The sequence below is a fragment of the Cyanistes caeruleus genome, chromosome 7 (assembly GCF_971803275.1).
Source record: "Cyanistes caeruleus chromosome 7, bCyaCae1.hap1.1, whole genome shotgun sequence".
Lineage (NCBI taxonomy): Eukaryota > Metazoa > Chordata > Aves > Passeriformes > Paridae > Cyanistes > Cyanistes caeruleus.
The window spans coordinates 6,616,267-6,636,782 of record NC_141707.1 but is presented as its reverse complement, the minus strand read 5'-3'; the positions used below and the strand labels follow the sequence as shown (position 1 = coordinate 6,636,782).

At 42.1% G+C, this 20,516-nt stretch overlaps 1 protein-coding gene and 1 long non-coding RNA gene across 5 annotated transcripts in view; one reads left to right on the top strand and one right to left on the bottom strand.

Annotated features, from left to right (window-relative positions):
* Positions 1–20,516, top strand: part of SPAG16 (sperm associated antigen 16) — a 358,732-nt gene that overhangs the window by 293,683 nt on the left and 44,533 nt on the right. The gene's annotated exons all lie outside the window — the stretch shown is intronic.
* On the bottom strand, positions 4,844–6,986 carry LOC111931874 (uncharacterized). Its single transcript, XR_002865792.2, has 3 exons — positions 6,909–6,986; positions 5,713–5,775; positions 4,844–4,932 (listed from the first exon to the last, which is right to left on the bottom strand). It is a non-coding gene; the product is annotated as an uncharacterized LOC111931874 (long non-coding RNA).

Below are 20,516 nucleotides of genomic sequence, written 5' to 3'. Positions count from 1 at the left end.
CCCATTTGATCATTTCTCTTTTTCCACATCTTATTTCATCCCCATCAACAAGTTCGTTTGGGGTATTTTTTTGAGTATGTTTTGGTGCTAATTCCAATATTTTTAATAATTTCTTTAAATAAAGATTTTATAAATCCACTCCAAATTGTGTTCAATCTTCCCTGCACCCCAGGATTTCAGGGGTTTTTTAAACTCATAAATGTGTGACAAATGGCTGATTCACTCCTATTCCATTTTTATTTTAGGTAATGTCAAGTATATATGGGTGAAAATGTTATTTCTAAGGTCTGTGCTTTTAAAAACAAAATACAAATCCCTCATTGAAAATAATTTGTTCTCTGTGCTTCCTACAGCAGGATGGCTGAGCCCCTCACTGTGTGATAGTATTGACCTTATAACAAAGTGTTTCTGTTCCAAATACACTTTCAAAGGTGTTTAACCAGCTTATTTCACCTGTTTAACCCAAATACATTCCAGTTCTATTCAAGTAGCTACTGTTTTGATACAAATTTAACTTGTATTTCTGTTTATTATCAGAAAACAATTATAACTGTGGGTTAGTACCTAAGAGTACAGCAAATCTTTAATTTGTACATTCTTTCTCTCATTTTGATCACTTAAGCCTCCTGCATACTCTGTGTTACACAGATTTTGCATAGGTGTAGTTTTTGCTCCTCCACAGCCTTTTTGCTCCAGATGTTGGTTATCTATTTTGACCTGAATTTGGCCTTTAGGGCCAGGCCAGTGTTGCCTTATCTACAAATCCAGGCACAGAGCAATACGTGCAGGCTGAGCAAAGTCTGAGAGCTAAATCCCAGCCTGAGCTTGACTTACCTGTCAGGAGTGCCATAAACCCTCTGGAAGTGCACAGGGGGAGAAGGACTCTCCTTGATTTCAGGTAAATACATCTGATAAAGGAAAAGGAGGAGAGCTTTTATTCTGTTTCATCTCCACAAAAAGATTTGATAGGTGCATACTTTGGTTTTTAGTCTGATAGGACTTTAAGGATATGAGTCTTTGCTGAATCACAGTTTAAAACTCTATTGTGAAGCTTTGATTGGGTTTTCTGAAAATTACAGGTGTTCTCCTGGATAACAGAACTGCAAATAACAGTGACTCTTCAAACCAGAGTAAAATAATAGGTGTCCAGCACTAATTAATGCATTTCCATTAGCAGTCCTGCTAGAAGGTGATGATTAGGGGTTATTTGCATTTAATCAAAAATTGTAATATAATGAAATGTAATACATTTTTCTTTTTGTTGAACTAATGTAAGCTTTATCAATACTGCTGGAATGAATCCTGCACAGGGTATGTTGCATCTATGTTCTGTACTGTTTGTGTCTGTTCAGCTGACCTTCTCATTTGTTACTCTCAGTGCCAGCTACTGCTTTTTCTATTTCAATGAACATTGTTGTTTTTTTTTAACTTGAAATGCCACTGTGTTTTCACTTTAGCAAGAGAATGTCACTGTCTGTGGAGTACGAGCTGTTCAGGGCACTTGCTGGCAATCAGGGGATTAATCATTATTATGCTTTGCTGCTCTCTATAAAATCCTCTCTTTAAAAACATATCTTTGTAGTAAGATGGAGCGTGTAGGTTCAGAAGAGTCACATTGTGTCCCTGAGAACTTGTATTTCAGGTCACTGAAATCCACAGAGCTGAAATTCATGTGCTTGGGGGGCTGGTGCCTGCTCCCTTTTTTGTCTAAAGGATAAAAGAGACAACACTTTGTTCACTTGTGTTTGTTTGCTGAGCTCCTGGCACCGCCAAGCTGTGACTTCCTACAGATCAGGATGGATCCTCTGGGCTGCCCTGGGGAAACATCTTCAACCAGGGACACCTCAGCCATCTTCACTAAATCAGAGTCTGCACACACCTCCCCTTCTTACAGCCTCTGCAAAGCTCATGTTCCATAAATACACAGAATTCCTCTCCTCTGGGGGACAGGGATGCTGTACGACCTTGGACCTTGTGTGGGTTTGCAGAGACAGGTGGGTATGGGTTGGGCAATGGGATCTCACCTTTGGCACGGGGAATACACCTGTGTAAATGTGTAAATGTGTAAATGTGTAAATCCTATGGAGAGTCAAAGCTGTTCTGAACATCCTGTTTCACTCTTCTGGCTCTTGGGGCTGAACCAACCTGTGTTTTCAACATAAAATCACAATGAGGTGCTTCGAAGTAATTTACTGTTCAAAACTGTGTGAGTTCAGCTCACAAGAAACTGATTCACTTTTTTTGCCTTCATATATCTGATTATGATTTTTGTCACAGGGTGCCTTATGTAAGTTATCATTTTTATTATTTACAGTATGCCTATATTATGTTTCTGTGTTGTTCATTAGCTATTTTGACCTGTTCAGAGTTCAGTAACGTATGTAATACATTTCTCTGACATCCGTCTTTCTCACATCTTATTCAGGAAACTTCCTCAGCTCCCTTTAAACACAAAAGCAGGATTAGAATTTTCATTATTTCTAGTGAAAACCCCCCATTTGTTTGCTCATTCCTTATCTTTGTGTGCTGATTAATGTTCACATCTTTGCCCAAAGCCTTATTTTTCAGGTCAGGTAATTTACTTCATGTTCTGTTTATGTTCTCTGCAGTTTCTTGGTATAGATGTTTTGCTCATTTGAGAAAACAGATGAAACCTTATTACGCTTTCAATATGTTTAAGGTCAAACATTAAAAATTCTTTCTATCTGCTCACTTGAGATGAGACACTTGGAGCATTTCTTCGTTCTGCTTTATAGAATCCTGCAAATCTCTGTGAAGGGCACTGTTATAAATCCGTAAATAAACCCCCAAATTCAAAAAGCATCTGCTGGCAGAGCTGAGCTGCAGAGCCTCACCTGTGATTCCCTCCTGGCCTCACAGAGTTTAGAAGACATTGTGCAGGTAACAACTCTCTTTCTAGGACAAGAATTTGCTGTTCCTCTGCCAATCCTCCCCTTCCTTTCCCATCAGAAAACTGGCTTGGATGGAAAATGTCAGCCCTGTCAGAGCCATCCCTTCTCACGTGGGAACTGACTGCTTTGGAGAAGAGGCAGGTTGGCTGGAGATGCAGAGGTGCCTCCTGTCTGTGACAGAGCCAGCAAGAGAAAGAGCTCTGCTGTCCCTTGCAGCACCTGTCAGTCTCTGAGCATCAAAGTAACCCCTTGGCAGGACAGAGTTCCCTCCAGTGCCTCCTGCTCTCCAGGAATCAGGGCATGTGCAAACCAGAGAGGCGCCACTACAAATGGAAAAATACCATGTCTCCAGTTGAGCTTCACTCCTTCATGGTTCTTACAAATGCCCATGACCGTATTTTAGAGAAATGGATTTCTGTTCTCCGTGCAGGTTCCTTGGGGCAATTGATTTGTGCTTTGTAAACACTTTCTCTCTTCCTACATGGCATCCACCAGCACTTTGCTTAGGGAAAAACTGTCCCCATCCTGAAAAGTTACAATCTGAAGTTGTGAACTTGTGTCCTGAGGGTATTCGAGCCGCTTTTAAGCTTGTTTTTGGGGTACACTCAACTGTTTCTTTGAGGATTCTCTGCTGCATCTTTTACTCTTGGTAGTTTCTGTCAGTGTAAAATGCACAGTAATTCCAGGAGGCTTCATTGCTGCATTTTAAAAAATACCCTAAAATCTGTCTTTCACCTGCAGTCTCCATAACTTGACACCCTGCTCACATTCCTCTGACATTCAAAACCCTTGGATGAGGAGAAGGATTTTCCAGTAATGCTGATTTTCCGTCAGACTGGCAGAAATGATACAATATTGCGCTACTTGAAATTTGTTCATCTTCAGAAGATTTATGTAGGAATAAAGTAGTACATTGACCCTGTGTGTTCGTGGAAGCAAGTTTCAACTAGCAAGAAATTTCTTCTCCATGAATAAATCAGAATTTACTTGCTGTCCTTGAAACCAGAGTGTAATGGTTGTGCCTATGCAGTGTCCTGTAACATGACGTGTTTCTTACAGCAGGGCAAACTGGGTATAAAATATCATCACTCTGCTTGACAGCTCTTTGTTTCCCTTTGCAGCAGCACTTGAGAATCTGACAACAGAGAATGAGAACCTTTTAATTTTAATGAAAAACTGACCCAGGTTCTTACTCACAAAGTTATTCATCATGGTAATTTATAGGTCACATCCTACCCACTTAGAAAACCAGGGTATTTGATAGAGCAAGAAAAACTGACTTCAAATCCCCAAGTACTTCAGAGAACTTGTGGTGATAAATGGGTTTTAATTAATTTAAATATAGTTGGAAGATCAGATGAAGCATTATTTTAAAGTGATAGTGGAATAAACTACAGAGATTCGTAATCTCTTCAGAGATTTGTGATCTCTTTATTTGTCATGTCTTCTGACATGATAACATGCAGGGGAGCATTCCTAAAGGATCTCATCACCACAAACACACTACAGACACATTTTATTTCAGAATTGCTAGTAATTTAATGGTTCCTGTCTGGTTCTAGCTTCTGTTCAGCAGGTCACCATTAGAGTTACAAAGACAATTATATCACAGAGCTGCCTGGTGACTCAGAACGGTGCAGTACATATAGACACTCCCTCCAGACATCCTTCTGAGTGTCATCCTCTGGAAACAGAGTGGAATTTTAAGCAAATGTAATGTTTCCATAAGCTCCATGGCACAGACTGCTCAGTGTAAGCTGCCATAACTGTATTAGCAAAGGGTAATTTTACAGGCTCAGCTGTACAATTGCAGTTATATTTTACAGCTGACCTCAACCGTTCTTTAAAATAGCTGTTATCAAAAAAGATTGATTATGTTCCATTTCTAGTGGCTCCTTGTTCTTCCTGCTGACTTCTGAAAGCATGATGGGCTCCTGAACAAGCAATTTGCAATCTTGAATCTGATATTGTGGTCACTGGAGGTCTCGTGTCTCTTCCAATTCCTCTGAAATCCGTGGCCCTGGAGGTTCAGTGAGACAGGTTTGGGCTGTTGACTCCTGATCCAGTCGAGATGCTCGAGGAGGGAAATGCACCCAGAGCCCTGCAGCTGCACTGGTTTGATATTGGATGGTGGCAGCACTCCTTCCTTATGTGCTGCTGCCACAGAAATAACTGCAAGCTTTGGATCTGACCCTGAGGAAGTCCCAGCACTAATCAGCCTAATTAGGCCGCTCTGCATCGGTAAGGTTTGGGTCTGTAGCCCAGTCACTGCACCTTGTGCAATTCAACACCAAGTCAAGGAAGGACCTTTCACCATTGTAGTTTCACCAGTCCCTGAATTTGGATTCTCCCTATTTCCAACAGCTGATTCCTGCATGGTCCTTGCTTTTCTTGGGCAAAGAAAACAGCAAATTTAACTTGGCCCTGCTGCAGAATTTCCTCTCACACAAGTGATTCACTGTCTGCTCCTTTGTGAGATATCTCAGGGACCCACGGAACCTGGACTCAGTCTGGGCCTGGAAATATTACATAGCCCACAGCAAATACAGAAGCAAATTGATGAAGAAATTAGCTAAATCTCTGTGAAAAATATGGAAAAATACTGGGCAGCAGAAAGCTTAGGGAACAAAAGGTCTATCAATTAATTAACATGAAAGCCTGACACATAATTATGACCCTTTTTTATTTTTCTGGAGCTGTTTCTCAACTTTTTTTTTAATCTTGCATATCAAGAATAATCGTTTTAATTCATTTTTACCATGTAAATGTTTTAATAGGGCAAACAAAATATCAGTCTTACCTACAGCTATTTATCTGATGCATATATGATTTTATTTGGCTTCCTTTTATCACATATGGTAGCCTGGGGGGTAGAAAAGAGAAACACTGGCCCAGGAGTGGGAACAGGCAAGGGTGAAATGAATTAGGAGTTTGAAGGGGTTATATTTCCAGTTTTTGACAACACTTTTATTAATGCTAGTGCAGCATAGAGAGCCACTACAAATATGATGGGGAAAATGTGTTCCTTGAAAATATTTGGTAAAATATCCTGAAGGATGCCTTTCAGTGCCACCACAAAATCAAGCACAAAGGTTATTTTAGTAGCTTCCTTTGTTAAATGAAAATAATTTCACAAAAAATAATTCCTCTGAAATGCCAGCCATGAGATAAATTTAATGTATGGATGAGAAATATGCGTGGAATTCAGAACGTTAATTTGCTATTAATTAGCTCCTAAACACAAGTAAGTAGATTTAACTGGCAGTGTGGCTGAGATTTTACTTGTCACTAATGAACAGAACAACTGTGATCAGAGGCAGCGAGCACGGCTCCTCAAATGTTTCATTATGGATCCACAAAAATATGACAGGGGATGGCCATGCATCTGATTTCTAGTTTATTCTTGCTGTTCATGGAAGAATATAATCTAGTTATTTAAATCGTAAATACTGAAAGTAGTTTGTGCCCAAAGGAAGAGAATTTATGGGATGAAATAATTTAGCACAACTGTTACTTCCCTGATTTGTGCAGCTAACTTTGGGGTGTTGCAGTATTTGTCACTTATTCATAGCAGGGAAAAGGTTATTTTATTTGAAAATATTTCTTTGTTCTGTCTCAGGGCAGACATTCTGTGTTTTGAGTGGAACATCACCCAGTCACTGCACAGCCAGTGGTGGGGAAACTGCTGTCACTTCTCCCTCTGGAAGGACAACTCTTGGAGAAATTTGTTGTGGTTTTTACTGTCACATATAGGTAAAACCTTACAAAAGAAAGGCTTTGTAAAATCATGGTTCAGGATAAGTGTAGCTAGCAGCTGGCCTGGGAAGCTGCCATGCAAAAACACCTTGAGAATGCAAAGTTCATTAACATAACAAACTATTCTTGGGTAGAAAAAGAAGTGCACCTGTAATAGCAAGGGATCTGTCCCATGAGAATCAGTAAAAAAGTATGTGAACATTGTCAGAGAGAAAAGTTTTGATTGATGTGTGCACTCACCATTACCAACCAGTGAACTGAGTTCCTGCCCAGCTGGAATGAAACACAGTGCCTTCTGATAACCACATAAATATAAACTGTGTGCAGTAAAGGTGGGGCTGTGGTGGAAGGAGAAACAGGTGCCATTGTCCATCTCTACTATGACATTTTACCTCTGCTGTTTAGAGGGAGGAGGAGAAATAGTTCCAGTTTTGTCTTTCACCCCCAGTGCTGTGCAGACCAAGTTAATGGAATGGCTCTTGATGTAGTGTGAGGAAGGAGTCACCCCCTGAGAAAGCCCTTGGAAGTCAGTGAAAAGTCCCCTGGCATATTTGGCTGTCACTATGTTATTAGGGGAGATAAAAGAGTTAGAAATTAAGGAAGTCCTAACAGTGATCCAGAGGCAAAAATGCTGAGTGGAACTGCCTGAGATCTGTCTCATGGTCACGAGTGCAACTCCAGCAGAAATATTCCACATGGCTCCTGTTGCTTGTGGATTCAGGATAAATATTCTCATAGCCTTTTGTGTGCATTCCTTAATCACCATCTGTAATTATGGTAAGGGAAAAATGGAGACCTGAAATTAGTGTAAAACGTGTAAAATTTAAGACAGATTTCATAAAGAATCCATTGTGGTATCAGCAAAACCAAAATTCAGGCTCCATAAGATAAGAAATACAGAAGTAACTGCACTGCAGAGTAAATTTGGGCCTTGCTAATTAGAATATGGATTCACAATAACAGTTTTGCATTAATCTAACCTTTATCATATTTTGGTAGGAAATGGAGATTTTTAAAATAACAGACAATTACATAGCATAGCTATGTAAAAGGAATATAAAAAGAGAAAAATTATGCTTTTTTCATTTTGGGTACCCTTTTCTGATCTGCTGTGATATTGATGTGCCAATTCACAGCTTTATATCGTACTTCTTCATAAAATAGAGGGGGTTTTTAACATCCCCTGGAAAGCCTAATGGTGAATGTGCATATTTGAAAATAATTGGATTGCTTTATCTTCATATGCAAGTGAGTGAAAACCTGTAGTTTGAATAAGTGGAAACAAATGAACAAGGGAGGATTCCCAGACCTGTGAAATTGTCTGTGTGGATTGCCTACAATTTTGGCACACTGCAATTTTCAAAGATCTGGCGGCGCTTGAAAGGCAGAAAAGTGAAATATGTATGAGCAACGCAAATTGGGAAGCAAACATTGGGTCAGTGTCATTTGGATTGATTCCTTCCCAAAGGACAGGGAGTCACTGCAGATACTACAGGTGAGGTGACCACTCAGGTGGGAAATGTGTGTTTTAACACTTGTGCCACCTTTAGAGCCTGTATGGAAGTGGTCCGGTTTCCAGACATGTGGATTGGCACCAGTTCCTGTCTGTGCAGGGCAGCTCTGGGATGTGGCACATGGCATTGGTGTGCTTTGGATTTCTCTGTACATCACTGCCCTGTACCTCTGATACCCTTTCCTTTCAATGGGGAGTTGTGCAAATAGAAACTCAGTTCAAGATTTGTATGTAAATGTTCTGCTGGTGATGATGGGAGGGTGATTATGGGTATTTTGGAACCTGTGGCCCTGTCTGTGAGTAACAGCCTCAGCATCAATCCTGCTATTTTCAGTGGACCTGCCCTGGTGTTTAAGGACTCAAGAAGGGCATCAGAACTTGTCTTCAGATAAGCAGAAAACATTTCCAAACCCAGGTATCTAGGGCACTTTTTTTTTTTATTTAGCTTTTAAGCATTTATTTTTAGATGGCATGGCTCCACTTGATAGCAGAGTGTGAATCTGAATGTTGTAAAGCAATATAAATGGCCATTAAGTTAGGAAGCACAGTATGACCTTTCTGAAGTATTATGCCAAACATTGTGTTTGCTTTGTGAGCTAAGTGGAACTTTTGGAAGGCTGTTGCTGATGAAAGGCACTGGCTCGCTCTCTGGGGAGAGAGCACATTATTGCAAGATGAATCTGGAGATCTGACAAAAAAACCAAAACAAAGCTGTAAGACAGGGTTAGATTTTAACAGGAAGAAGTTCGGATTGATTACAATGACTTTCGTATGCCTTGTTTTTTCCAGAACACACTGAATGACTTTTTTTTTAAACTTAACTCTCTAGCTTTAAGGGTGTCTTACCAAATCCTGAAAGATTCTGTGAAGGGGCACCATGGGAGAGCGTTTGGCCAAACCTGCCAAGTATTTATGCACCTTCCTTAGAAGTGTTCTGGCATTATTAAACATCAGAGCAGCAATGCCCTGATGCTCAGCCAGTGCTGATGCCCTGGTGTGCTGTGCAGTGCCTGGCAAGGCTGAGGGGCAGCAGCCAGGGCAGGAGGGAAGGACAGGGAGGTGGGAGGAGGTTTAAAAGGAGACATGGATCCTCTGGAGAGCCCAGCCACCATTAGACCAGGGCACAATGACTCTGTGGCCCAGGCTGAGGCAAGAGGAGCTGTTCCAAGCTGCTGAACACTGATTCATTTTATCTGAAATACACCCTGAAAACAGGTTTTGTGTCTTCTGACTAACCCTCATGACTTGTCTCTGCACAGACAAATAGAGGATTCAGGTAATTTCTCGTGCAGAAGTGCTTGATCTTTATGGCTTTGTAAGGGACATCACTGCCAAAAACAAGCAGTGATGAGGAATGGGTGCTGGTCTGTTTGAGGCAGGAAGCATTCCACATCTTGAATTACATTCCCCAGGAAATGGTCATGGTCCCAAAGCTGCCAGAGCTCCAAGAATGTTTGGACAATGCTCTCAGGCACAAGGTGGGATTGTTGGGGCACCTGTGCCAGGGCCAGGGGTTGGACTCCATGATCCTTGTAGGTTTCTTCTAACTCAAGATGCTCTATGATTCTATGAAAGTAAAACTTCAACCTAATTCCAGTCATTGTGTTTACAGTCCCTTCTGTATCTCCTCTGTAGTTTATGTTTCACCTTGGGTCAGTAGGTTTTTTCTTGAAGGGGATACAGTGCCCCAACAGCAGCACTGAGTCCCTGTAGAGTGTCCCATTTTCATCTATACCACAGGTAAATAAGTAGCTTGTAAAAAACCACTTAACTGGCTTTGGATCCTGGCTGTGTTTGATGCATCACGGTTAAATGAAGCAGTTTATGCACTTCCATTGTGACCAATTGGAGTAAACTTAGATAAGATTTATGAACACAGGGCAAGCATTTGTCATTTGCTCCAAAAAGCTGTCCTGGAACAGGTAAATCAAGGATATAACCATCCTGTCTGCAGGAATATGTGGTTCTTAGGCACTGGTTCTTAGGCAGAGCGGTGCATCTCCCTCAGGAGGCACCCTGGCTGTGAAGGTTTGGCACGTGCCTGCACTGCAGAGAGAGTGCTGAACCAACAACTTCAGCTTTTGAGCTGAAGGATGCTCATAACACCTTTCACAGAAGGTGGGAAAACTTAGATTTTTAACTATGTCTGGATTCAAAATCAACTTTTACACTTCAGCTGGCTCAGCACTGTCAGGTGGCTTTGTGAGCTTTTCAGTTCATGCATACATAATACGTGCCCTACAAGTACAATTCAGGCTTAGTTGTATCTGTCCTTGTTGATGAAACTTGCAGACCAGAGGAAAGATTTTAAATCTTTTCATTATTATTTTCCAAAATACTCTTTTTGCCCTACTTAGGTATAAAAGAAGTTTAAGAACGATTGAACTAAGTTCAAAGCTTAACCTTTGTATAACATCCTTTGGATACTTCAAAATACTGTGTTTTTAAAATAAAATCTTGAAAGACAATCATCATTTATCTGCTGCAGAAGACATTACCTCTTCCCCATTATTTTTTTTTTTGGAAAGGTGATGATTTTTCTGTCTGAGTTGGCAGACAAAGCTGGTTAAGCACTGCCAGACAACTAGACAGCTAACAAGCTTTTCACATTAGCAGGCACTCGTGGCATCAAGTAACCTCATATTACACAATCAGTCACCTCAGTGTTTACATAAAGCTGATACCAGGTTACAGGAACATTTGTCCTGCATGTGGGACAAGCATGTTAGAGAGAAATAACAACTTGTGTAGAGCTGTTCCAACTCACAAGCAGCTTTCCTAGGATTTCAGTGTATTACAGTTTACAGGAAACAAACTCTAAGAGAATAGAATTCTCTAAGAGAATAGCTACTTTTCTAATAGCCTTGGCTTAATGACTTTCTCTGCAAAGTGGGATGGAGGCAGGCTTGCTTTTCACATGATGTTGCTGTTGTAAATTGTACATACACTCCTCTTAGTTCCTAAATAAAGCTCTCTCTCTATATTGTCTCAGGCTGGCTTCTGAAATGCATCTTGACAGGTTTTCTCAATCATGTGAATATCACATCATATTTTTTCAATCTCATGAAGCCATTGACTGTACAAAACCAACACCCATGAAAAGGAAGGTGTCTCAGAACTCTAAACTCACACAAATTCATCTTCTAAAAATACCACCTGAGAACAGAATAACTGTGACTGCGAGGTCCCAGAAGGGGCACCAAGCCCTTGACACCTCAGCATGGCCACACTGCCCCAACCCAGCAATGCACCCTGCTCCAGCTCAGCCCAGTAATGGTTTCTCTGGTCTCATGCTGGGTGTCTCTACCCTCCCCTTGCAGCACAGCTCTGTCACTGCTGCTCTCCTGTGTCGATGGGAGCTTTGTGATTTGCAAGCTAATACTGTCTTTGGTGCAGTTTTAGCTGTAGAATGAACCCTTGTTAATGATGATTTCTGAAGCACAATTTTAATGACATTCTTCACTTAGATGATGTAGAGCTTTTCAAAGCACTTAGGAATTATTACTGAAGTCTCAAAATGCATCCTTCGGGTAAGTTTAGTTCCAGCAATTATGCAAGTTGTGAAACAGAAGCATAGGGGTTTAAATAACTTAGCAGAAGTTGTAGGAGAAGTTTCTAGTAATTCTGGATTCTTGGATCCCTGCTGTCTACACAGGATTACAGCTCTCTATCACCCTTGAAGCACTGTCCTTTGTTACTGTCCTTTCTTTAATTTTCAAATGAAACCAATCTTCTAAAAACTGGATTTTACTTCTCTTTTATACTTTCCTGTTAAATTAACCACGTTTTTTCAGATACCATTTAAGATGTAAAGGGCCTTTGTTTCATAACACACCTCTTATTTGCACCATTCCAGTCAAGGCTGCTGCTACTTTTGGTAATGCAAGTACATCAGCCATTCTGTTCTGTGGCAGAATTCTGAACTGTAAAACACATTCTAAATAAGCAAGAGGCTGAAGTAACTGTTTGTGAAAATAAAAAGAATAATTATATGCATTGCCTTAAACAGTTGAACCTGGATCCTCAGGTGGTCTAAATCACCATAGCAACATCAAATTTGGTGAATCTCATTTTGCACAAAGGAGAGATCTATTCTATTCTTCATTTTTTCTTCATCCCTTGAAGACTTCAACAGTTATTTACAGCTTCTCTGTCCTTTGCCTCATCCTCCAACTTCTTGTGCTCCCTTTATTACTTCCTGGATCACGTTCCCAGCAAACTCTCCCAGGGCTCTCCTGTTGTTACAGAGCTTTTTTACAGCTCCAGGTAACAGGCTCTCCTCTCAAAACCAGCTGCCTTTCCTCACACATAACTCCAGAACCCTTCCAGTAACATCACCACTTTCTATTGCTCATACCTGTCCCTTTCAACTCCCTTACAGCAATTTCTTTCCTCTCCTATTCCCTTGCTCCCACATCCCTTCAGCCACCTACCCACACACTTTCTCTTTACTCCCAGCATGATTCGTGATGCTCATGGTTTGTCCTCTTTTCAGCCTGGATGCCTAAGGAAACAAGGTTTATATAATTAGTCCATCTGTCAGGCCCTCTGTGTTTGTCAATCCTCCTTTAATAACCTGGAACCTGTTTGCTAATTGCAGCTAAAGCAGAGGGCTAAAGCAGTGCAGTTTGAGAGGACAAACTCCCTAAGGTTTTGTGAAAACAAGTGTCTGGGGACAGGACAGAGAGTGCCAGTAGTGAATCAAGGAAAGTGGGGCAGAGTTCAGCCCTGGCCATTATATCTGGCAGAAAGTGGCTGTTCAGTAATACCCATTCTGTGCTGGGTGAATGGAATAGGTGGGCAGCTGTGGCAAGGACAAGGCAACAGGAGATACAAATTACCTAAAACAAGATAACCTTAATACCATGGATTGCAGAGGAATGTTTCTCCTTCTTCAAGTTCCAGGTCCTGTTTGATTTCCCTCCATATTTTTTTCCTCTTGCTTTTCCCTTCTCTACCTTCTCTCCTTTCTGAAGGTGTTATCTTTTCTTCCTTTTTCCATCTTTCACCTCTGTGTCCTCATCCTCTCTTCATAAGTTCCTTTTCTCCAAAGGAGTGCCTCAACAGCAATTTCAGTTTTGCCTTTCATCCTGCTCTCCCCCACATACTCTCTTGTTACTGCTAATTATGCTCCCTTCCTGGACTGACACTGCTTCCCAAGAGGAAGGAGAACAGCCGTAATGATTGGTGGCAGCAATGTCTTAACCATCTTCTCAGAGCACAAATACTGTCACAGTGTTTGAAAAGCTACATTAATTGAACACAGATTTGTTCAAGCTGCTCATTGAATGGATTTCCCTTGAGCCTGGCTTGCATTACAGCTTATTTTAGCTATAGACTGAATCCCAACAAAGTTATTCCTCCTGCCAGTGGCCAGCAAACCCCCTTGATCTGAGGGCAGAGGACATGGCCGGGTGAAGGAGGGCAATGTCCTGCTCTGCCCTGGGCTGGCCTCACCTCAAGTATTGTGTGTAGTTTTGGTCACTGCAACCTAAGAAAGATTATTAAGCTGTCAGAGAGCATCCAAAGGAGGCCGTGAGGATGGTGAAGGGCTTTGAGGTGAAGCCATATGAGAAATAGCTGAGGTCACTTGGTTTGTTCAGCTGGAGGAGACTGAGGGGGAGGCTCATTGCAGTTACAGCTTCCTAATGATGGAAGAGAAGGGGCAGACCCTGATCTCTTTAGTGTGGGGACAGGACCTGAGGGAATAGCCTGAAGCTGGGTCAGAGGAGTTAGGTTGGATATTAGGAAAATATCAGTTAGGTTGGATATTAGGAAAAGGTTCTTCCTCCAGAGGGTGGTTGGGAATGGTCACAGCCCCAAGGCTCCCAGAGCTCCAGGAGCATTTGGACAATGGTCTCAGGCATGGGGTGTGACTCCTGGACCATCTGGGCAGGGCCAGGAGTTGTACTCAGTGATCCTTGTGTCCCTCCCAACCCAGAAGATTGTGTGATTGTGTAAGGAAGTTCATCTGCCACTTGCACAGCAGTCTGGGATTTGAAGTGTGCTTGTCCTGAGACCAGGACTGCTAACAGGGCTGGCAGGGTAAGGAGCTGGCATTGCTGCCTGCCAAGGCTGGGACAGCTACCCTGTTCATTTGTGTGTTGGCTCCACTGAGTCTGTGTAGGATTCCTGTGTGTTGTGCACTCTAGACCTTCAAGTGTGCTCCTTCCCTCCTGTATGGACTTGGGATTGGACTAGATGATTTCCAACCCTGATGATTCTGGGATTTTGTGATTCCCTTTGGCTTGTAAGTCATCACCCTTCAGTTCCAGGCTGCCCCTACCGAAGTGGCACTGTGATCCTGGCAGAGGTACCTCACCAAAGCCCCCACCCTTTGGCCACAGCTTCCACTGCTCCACAGGGGTTTGTTAAAATCTAAATACATTGGTAGAGAAGTAACTCAGCAGGTGGAGGTTTCCTAAGTCACAGGACTTTGATCCATGCCCATGTCTGAACACCTTCACTGGGCCGTGTTCAGCTCCAGGAGCTGAAATGATGTTCCTGCCAGGGCTCATTCAGCTGTGGCCTGGCACTCCTTGCAGTGCTGAGCACTCCTTAGGGTGGCCACTGGCATCCTGCAGTGCCACAAAGGCTCAGGACACGTGCAGGCAGTGGGGTAATCTCTGAGTGAGGGACTCCCAGTGCCCAGCTGCCATTCCCAGTTTGCCTCAGCTCTGCAGCTGGAAGCAGAACTGGTACAGTCAGCACTGGCTTGTGTGGTTTTGTTTTATGAATGCAGAGTGGGAGGACCTCAGAGGCACCACACAAGCCCAGCTCCTGATAACATCAGCGTGTCCAGGTTCCCTGCTGTGCTCCAGCACCCTCGGGTCCCTGTGTTGGACAGAACTTGCTGATGCCGTGCTTCAGCCCAGGCTCAGGTGCAGGAAACGCCTGAGATTTGCATTTCATCTCTCTGAATCAGCGCAATTCCCCTAAATACCCTCTTCAGTAAACTCCTAATTGCCAGCAATTTATGCCTTCACCTATTTATTGTAGCTTGCAAAGTTTGCACTAAATTTGGCTTGTGATTTTGTGTTTGCAGCAGTTAAATCATTTATGTTCTGAGAACTTTGAAGAAACATATGCCTTAAAATCAGCAAAGCATTTACTACTTTTGCACACATGGTGAGGTCTATTTTATTTTACTGTGTTACATTACTAAATAACCTTGGTTGTTATTCTTCAAGGTCTCAGTGTGTTGAGCCATTAACAACTATGGAATGTATCTAAACTGCATTTGAGCTGCATAACTACAAGCTAAGGGCTAATCAAAGATCTGTCAGGCTTAACATAAGCATATGGACAGCTCTCCACTACTAATATAGGAAAAAAAACCACTTAATTTGGAATTTTTAGGCAGAGGTCCCCAAGGATGCTTTTACCTAAATGATCTTCAACTTCTACAGTGCACATTGAGACACCAGTGCAGGAGAAAAGGGAACTAAGAGTTATGATAGTCTGAAAGAGAGAATGAGCACATGAATATTTAACCTGTGTATATATATAAAATCAGTACAAGGATAAACAATTTGATGAGTAATAATGCATATATTTAATTCATAGTTTTATCCATTTTTAAAGGAAATGTAAGCAGGTAGAAGCATGACTTTAATTAAAATAGCAAAAGAAGCATTCAGGCCAGTTTATTCTCTGCCAAACTTAGAAACACATGTGACAACTTCTGAAAATTGCAGCTCCTGGAAGAGACAAATCAGAAGAATCTGTGAGGTTTAGCAGGAGTTCTGGTTCCACTGCGGACAGTGGGTTTTTCACAAAGTCTGCAGGATTTGTGGAAATACAATATATTGAACCCTTCACGTGTTGCCAGTGGACAGGCCTTTCATCATCTGAGTAACATCTGTGCCAAAGCTTTGGAAGTTGTCAGCTGTTCTGACACTACTTTTTTGTATTATTAAGATCAAAAAGTGATTAATAAAAAGAGAAATGTGGCACTGCACAGTGGAAAATACATTTTTCTTCTTAGGGTCACTGTCAAGCAGTTTTTCAGGAGGAATGACGCAGTTTAAGAAATTTGAACTTTGAATTCATATTGACTCAGAGGGGATCTGACAAGAAAGAGCTGAAGTTTAAATTTCCTGCAGGTTGATGCAAAACAAAGTCCAGTGTAAGAGCTGAAAACAGCTTCTGAAGAGCAGCAAATTGCTGCATCCCTGCCTCAGGAACAGCCAGGTGGTGTTTGTATCACAGGCTGCAGTTGGAATGGGATCCACACAGGCCTCTACTTTCTTCCTAAGAACCTATGTAAGCCCCAGGATTTATATAACATAAACAGCAGACACGTGCAGTATGGGAGTGAAAGAGGTACAATCTAATATATACCACTGGGATATAATATAGAAAGTATATATATATATATTCAGAAGAGAGAGGCTCAGTGCAAGAACCCCTAGGAGAAGTTATTTGCTAGAATCCAGACAGATTTTGCCATAACATGTTCACCAGCAACTTCTGTATTGTGATTTATTGAGAAGCTCTGTTATTGCTTTTAATTTTGAAAAGCCATCTATAACCTGTGCACAGGAATAAAACTCAAGAAAACCATATGTGCAGGATATTGTTGTTAGTGTCTTATTTTTATGTTTCTTCAAGATGCCTTAAGTGATTTCTCCATTGGTGGGTCTTTATTTTGTGATTATTACAGGCAGCTCTACACTCCAAGTGAATTAAATCCTGTTGTGTTCCTGCTGTTTCTTCAGAAAAGCAGCTGTTTAATGTCTGTCTAGATAAAAAAAAATCATGCAAATATATCAGGTTTTCCCCCTGATATTGCAAATGTTATTATTAATCATTTTCTTGCAGTAATTTTGGAATAGGTAGGTCTAGGAGAAGGATGAAAAAGACAATGTGGTGTTTCACAAAGTAATTGAGGATGGCTGTGCCACGTGTGCAGACTGCAATGGAGGAGGATCAAAGATGTTTGTGTGGGGAGCTGATGAGCTCCCATGATGTTACAGAGGACACTGGGAAATTCAGGCCAGCCAAAGCAGCCCTATCTGCTGTGTCACAGCTAAAGAGAATAATAATGTAATAGTACAAGCTGTCTGCAGCAGCAACCCCCCCTCAGAACTGTCACATTGTCTGGATTTCACTGACATACACTGAATATCCGTGCCGTGTTCTCCTGGTTTCTGTGTTTGGTTTGCCAGCTGTCCCATCGGTGCCACTGAGCAGTGAAGTGACAGGGTTTGGATCACATGTCATTTGTGGGGTAGCTTCGTGGAGCCCCTCTGCAGCTCCCCCTTGGCACTACAAAGGCTGTGCCTGCTGAACAAATGAAAAAAGACTCTCTGTCAAGGTAATACTTTCAGCCCTGTGACTCTGAGTGCTGTTCCCATGTTGCAGCCTTGCAGGCATGTGTGTGATGCACAATAAATCTGGAAATATGAATATGTGGACTAGCTGTTGTTCTGCCAGCACTGACAGCCTGTGCTTGGGGCCACCGTGCACAGGAGCCTGGTGCTGTGTGCAGCTTCAGAGCCACTGGGAGCAGAAACTGGGATTGAACATTCCCAGGTAACTACAGACAGGTTAACTTAGTGCTCTCCCAGTGTATTCTTTCCTAGAGAGAGTGTTAAATGTGCTGTTTGCTGCCAACCAGTTGCAGGTGTGGGAAGTCCTTCCAGAATCAGATGCACAATAACTAAATTTACTTCCCAGCAAAAAAACCAAGCTATCTTTACTCAGACATATTTGCTGGCCTAGGAGATGGGTATGTAGGTACTTAAAGCCAGTAACAGGGGCAGGTGAACGTGAGTTATCCCAGATTCTTCCTGCAATTCTCCAGGAAGATCTCCTGATCGTGATGTTAAAGCCTTTGTGGAAAGGGATAAACAAGTCTCCAGCTCTGTACCATTCTTGCTGGAATCAAGGAGCCACTCTCTCATCAGAGTGATGATTTGTCCTCTGAGGTGCAGCAGGAAATTATTGTGCACCTCTGGTTCTGTGGGGAGGAGGCAGATTGAGGGAGGGTGAGCTGTGTCCTCCAGCCAGGTCTCAGTGGGGAGGCCGTGCCTGTCTGTACCACACGTGTGCATGCAAATGATGGAGACAAACATCTCACCATGCCTGCATATAAATGTGCCGTTTAAAAGTTTTCATATTTTTGTGTCTGAACTTCTCAGGTTCAAATTTTAGAATTCATTGTGTTTGTGGGGTTTTTTTCTCATCCCTAAATTAGCATATCTCTGGTTGTTAGGGAAATGCACGCAGTACTTTGTCGATTGAAGCATTAATTGCCTTAGGCCTTCACACTGTAACAATCTGAATTATTCTTTCATATTCCTTCAGTTCTCCAGCTTAGAAACAGTGAAAGCTGAACTCAGTCAGTGTGCAGGAGAGTTCCTAAGCCCTGGGTTTTATTCCATGAATTAACACAGCTCCTGGGATAAGGGGCCTATATCTTTGCACTCCTCTGAAGGGCTTAGCTCACTATTTGTGGGCCATAAAATAAGCGGCAATAGCGATAATCCATGTCTGACCATTGAGAGGAGCGAATCCAGCGTGCCTCCAAGCAGCCCAGAGCCCATAAATGGGATCATAGAGTGCACATCATCTGCATTTAGTGAGACTGCCTGCACTGAGAATATCGATTATCTTCCACACTCTCCTTCTGGCCTCATAGCTTCATTTCTCCTCTATCAGATGTGTGCCTCAGTAAAGAGAATTCCCTGGGTTTGAAGGGAGTGTGACTGATCCCAGAGCTCAGGGAATACGACTGGATCAACACAAGCAGCTATTTCTGGCAGGAATGGCCCTGAATGGCTGGTTCCTGTGCACTTTGCACCACTTTTCATATATGCTGATCATAAGAACTAGAATAATGTGGCCATTGCTCTATAACAAACATTTTTTTCACCAAAATTCTGAAAAGCTCTTCAGATTATTCCATTACAAGTCTTGGGTTATTTGCTCTACCCTTGGATTACTAGGTATTGTTCATGTTGCATAAGGACTTAAGAATTTCCTGTTGTTACACAGGAGACATCCCTGAGCTATTTTAAAAATTTAAATTTAGTTCCAGAGAAAGGTAGAGAGGACATGGGAGCTTTGCAGAGTGGGGGGTGAAGGGCTGATGCTGGTTTTATGCCTTTCATCTTGATATATTGTGTCAACTGGGCAGAGAAAAACCTTCTGTAAATGAGGGAGAGATTTTTCCTTGGGGCTGGGGGGCTCTCATGTGCAGAAGGGATGAAAACTCAGCAAAGGGAATGAAGGTCAAACTGGTGAAGGTCAGTGTTTGTAGATAGAGATGGAGCTCTCCCCAGCCAGATCATACATAATCCAATGATCTGATAGTGTTGCTGTGATCCAGTTACTGCCTTGGAGCTTCCTTGAATTTGGATGGGCATGTTTCTCTTCACTCTTGGCCAGCTGAATTGCAGGATTCTTTTTTCCCTCCCAGCAAACATAGGTCAATTTGTTTTGCTGGTACTTTTTTAATTATTCACATGCAAGCCAGCTACTTGAACTCCAGTGGAATAAAAAGCTGTATTCCAAAGCAACAGTGCATTAGAAAAATGTCAGCATCATTTTATATTGCTCCAACACTTGGTGTTTAATGAGGAAAATGCTCTAAGTGCACACAAACCCTTGTGGCACACAGGGTACAGATATTTGAGAAATCTGTTTCCATTTTTCAACATTCCAATCCTATGCTGTTCCTCTAAGCAGCAATTTAAGTTAACATAAGTAAAATTGTTACACCTAGAGCTTTTAGAGAAGCAGGCACACACACAAATTATCAGAGGGAAGAGAACAAATTTAGTAAGGTAAAATGACAATTAGGCTTAGCTGGAGTTTACTAAAATGCAGGTTCATTAAAGCCAGTGTAAATAGGAACACTTCCTCTTGGTTTAGGAGCTCTAGAGCTCACCCTTCGAGCTTAGAGCTCATCTAACTTCTGGAAACCAGTGGCAAAGAGGTGTCACCTCTGCTTTGCAGTACTAAAGACACAGAACTCTAGGGATGCTGTAGCCCATACTGAAGAAATCAGATACATGCAGGCTTGACCTTTCAAAGAAAGACATTTAAAGTAATAAACAAGAACATCAGCTGAGGTCACTTGACTTTTGAGATGCGAATTTCAGTTTTCTCACACTGAAAAGCTGTGTCCTATTTTTCTGTGCCATTTTCCTCCCCGGAGAGGTGACATTTGTGTAACTCCAAAGCATGTCTACTGTTGTACAAGGGCTGGAGATCCAGACCAGGATTTTTTGAGCACACCAAGAAAGAGCCCTTGCCTCAGCAGGCAGGTCCTGCTCAGTGCAGAGCTGGGCTGTGACCCATGGCTGCTGTGTCGAGGTAATTCCTGT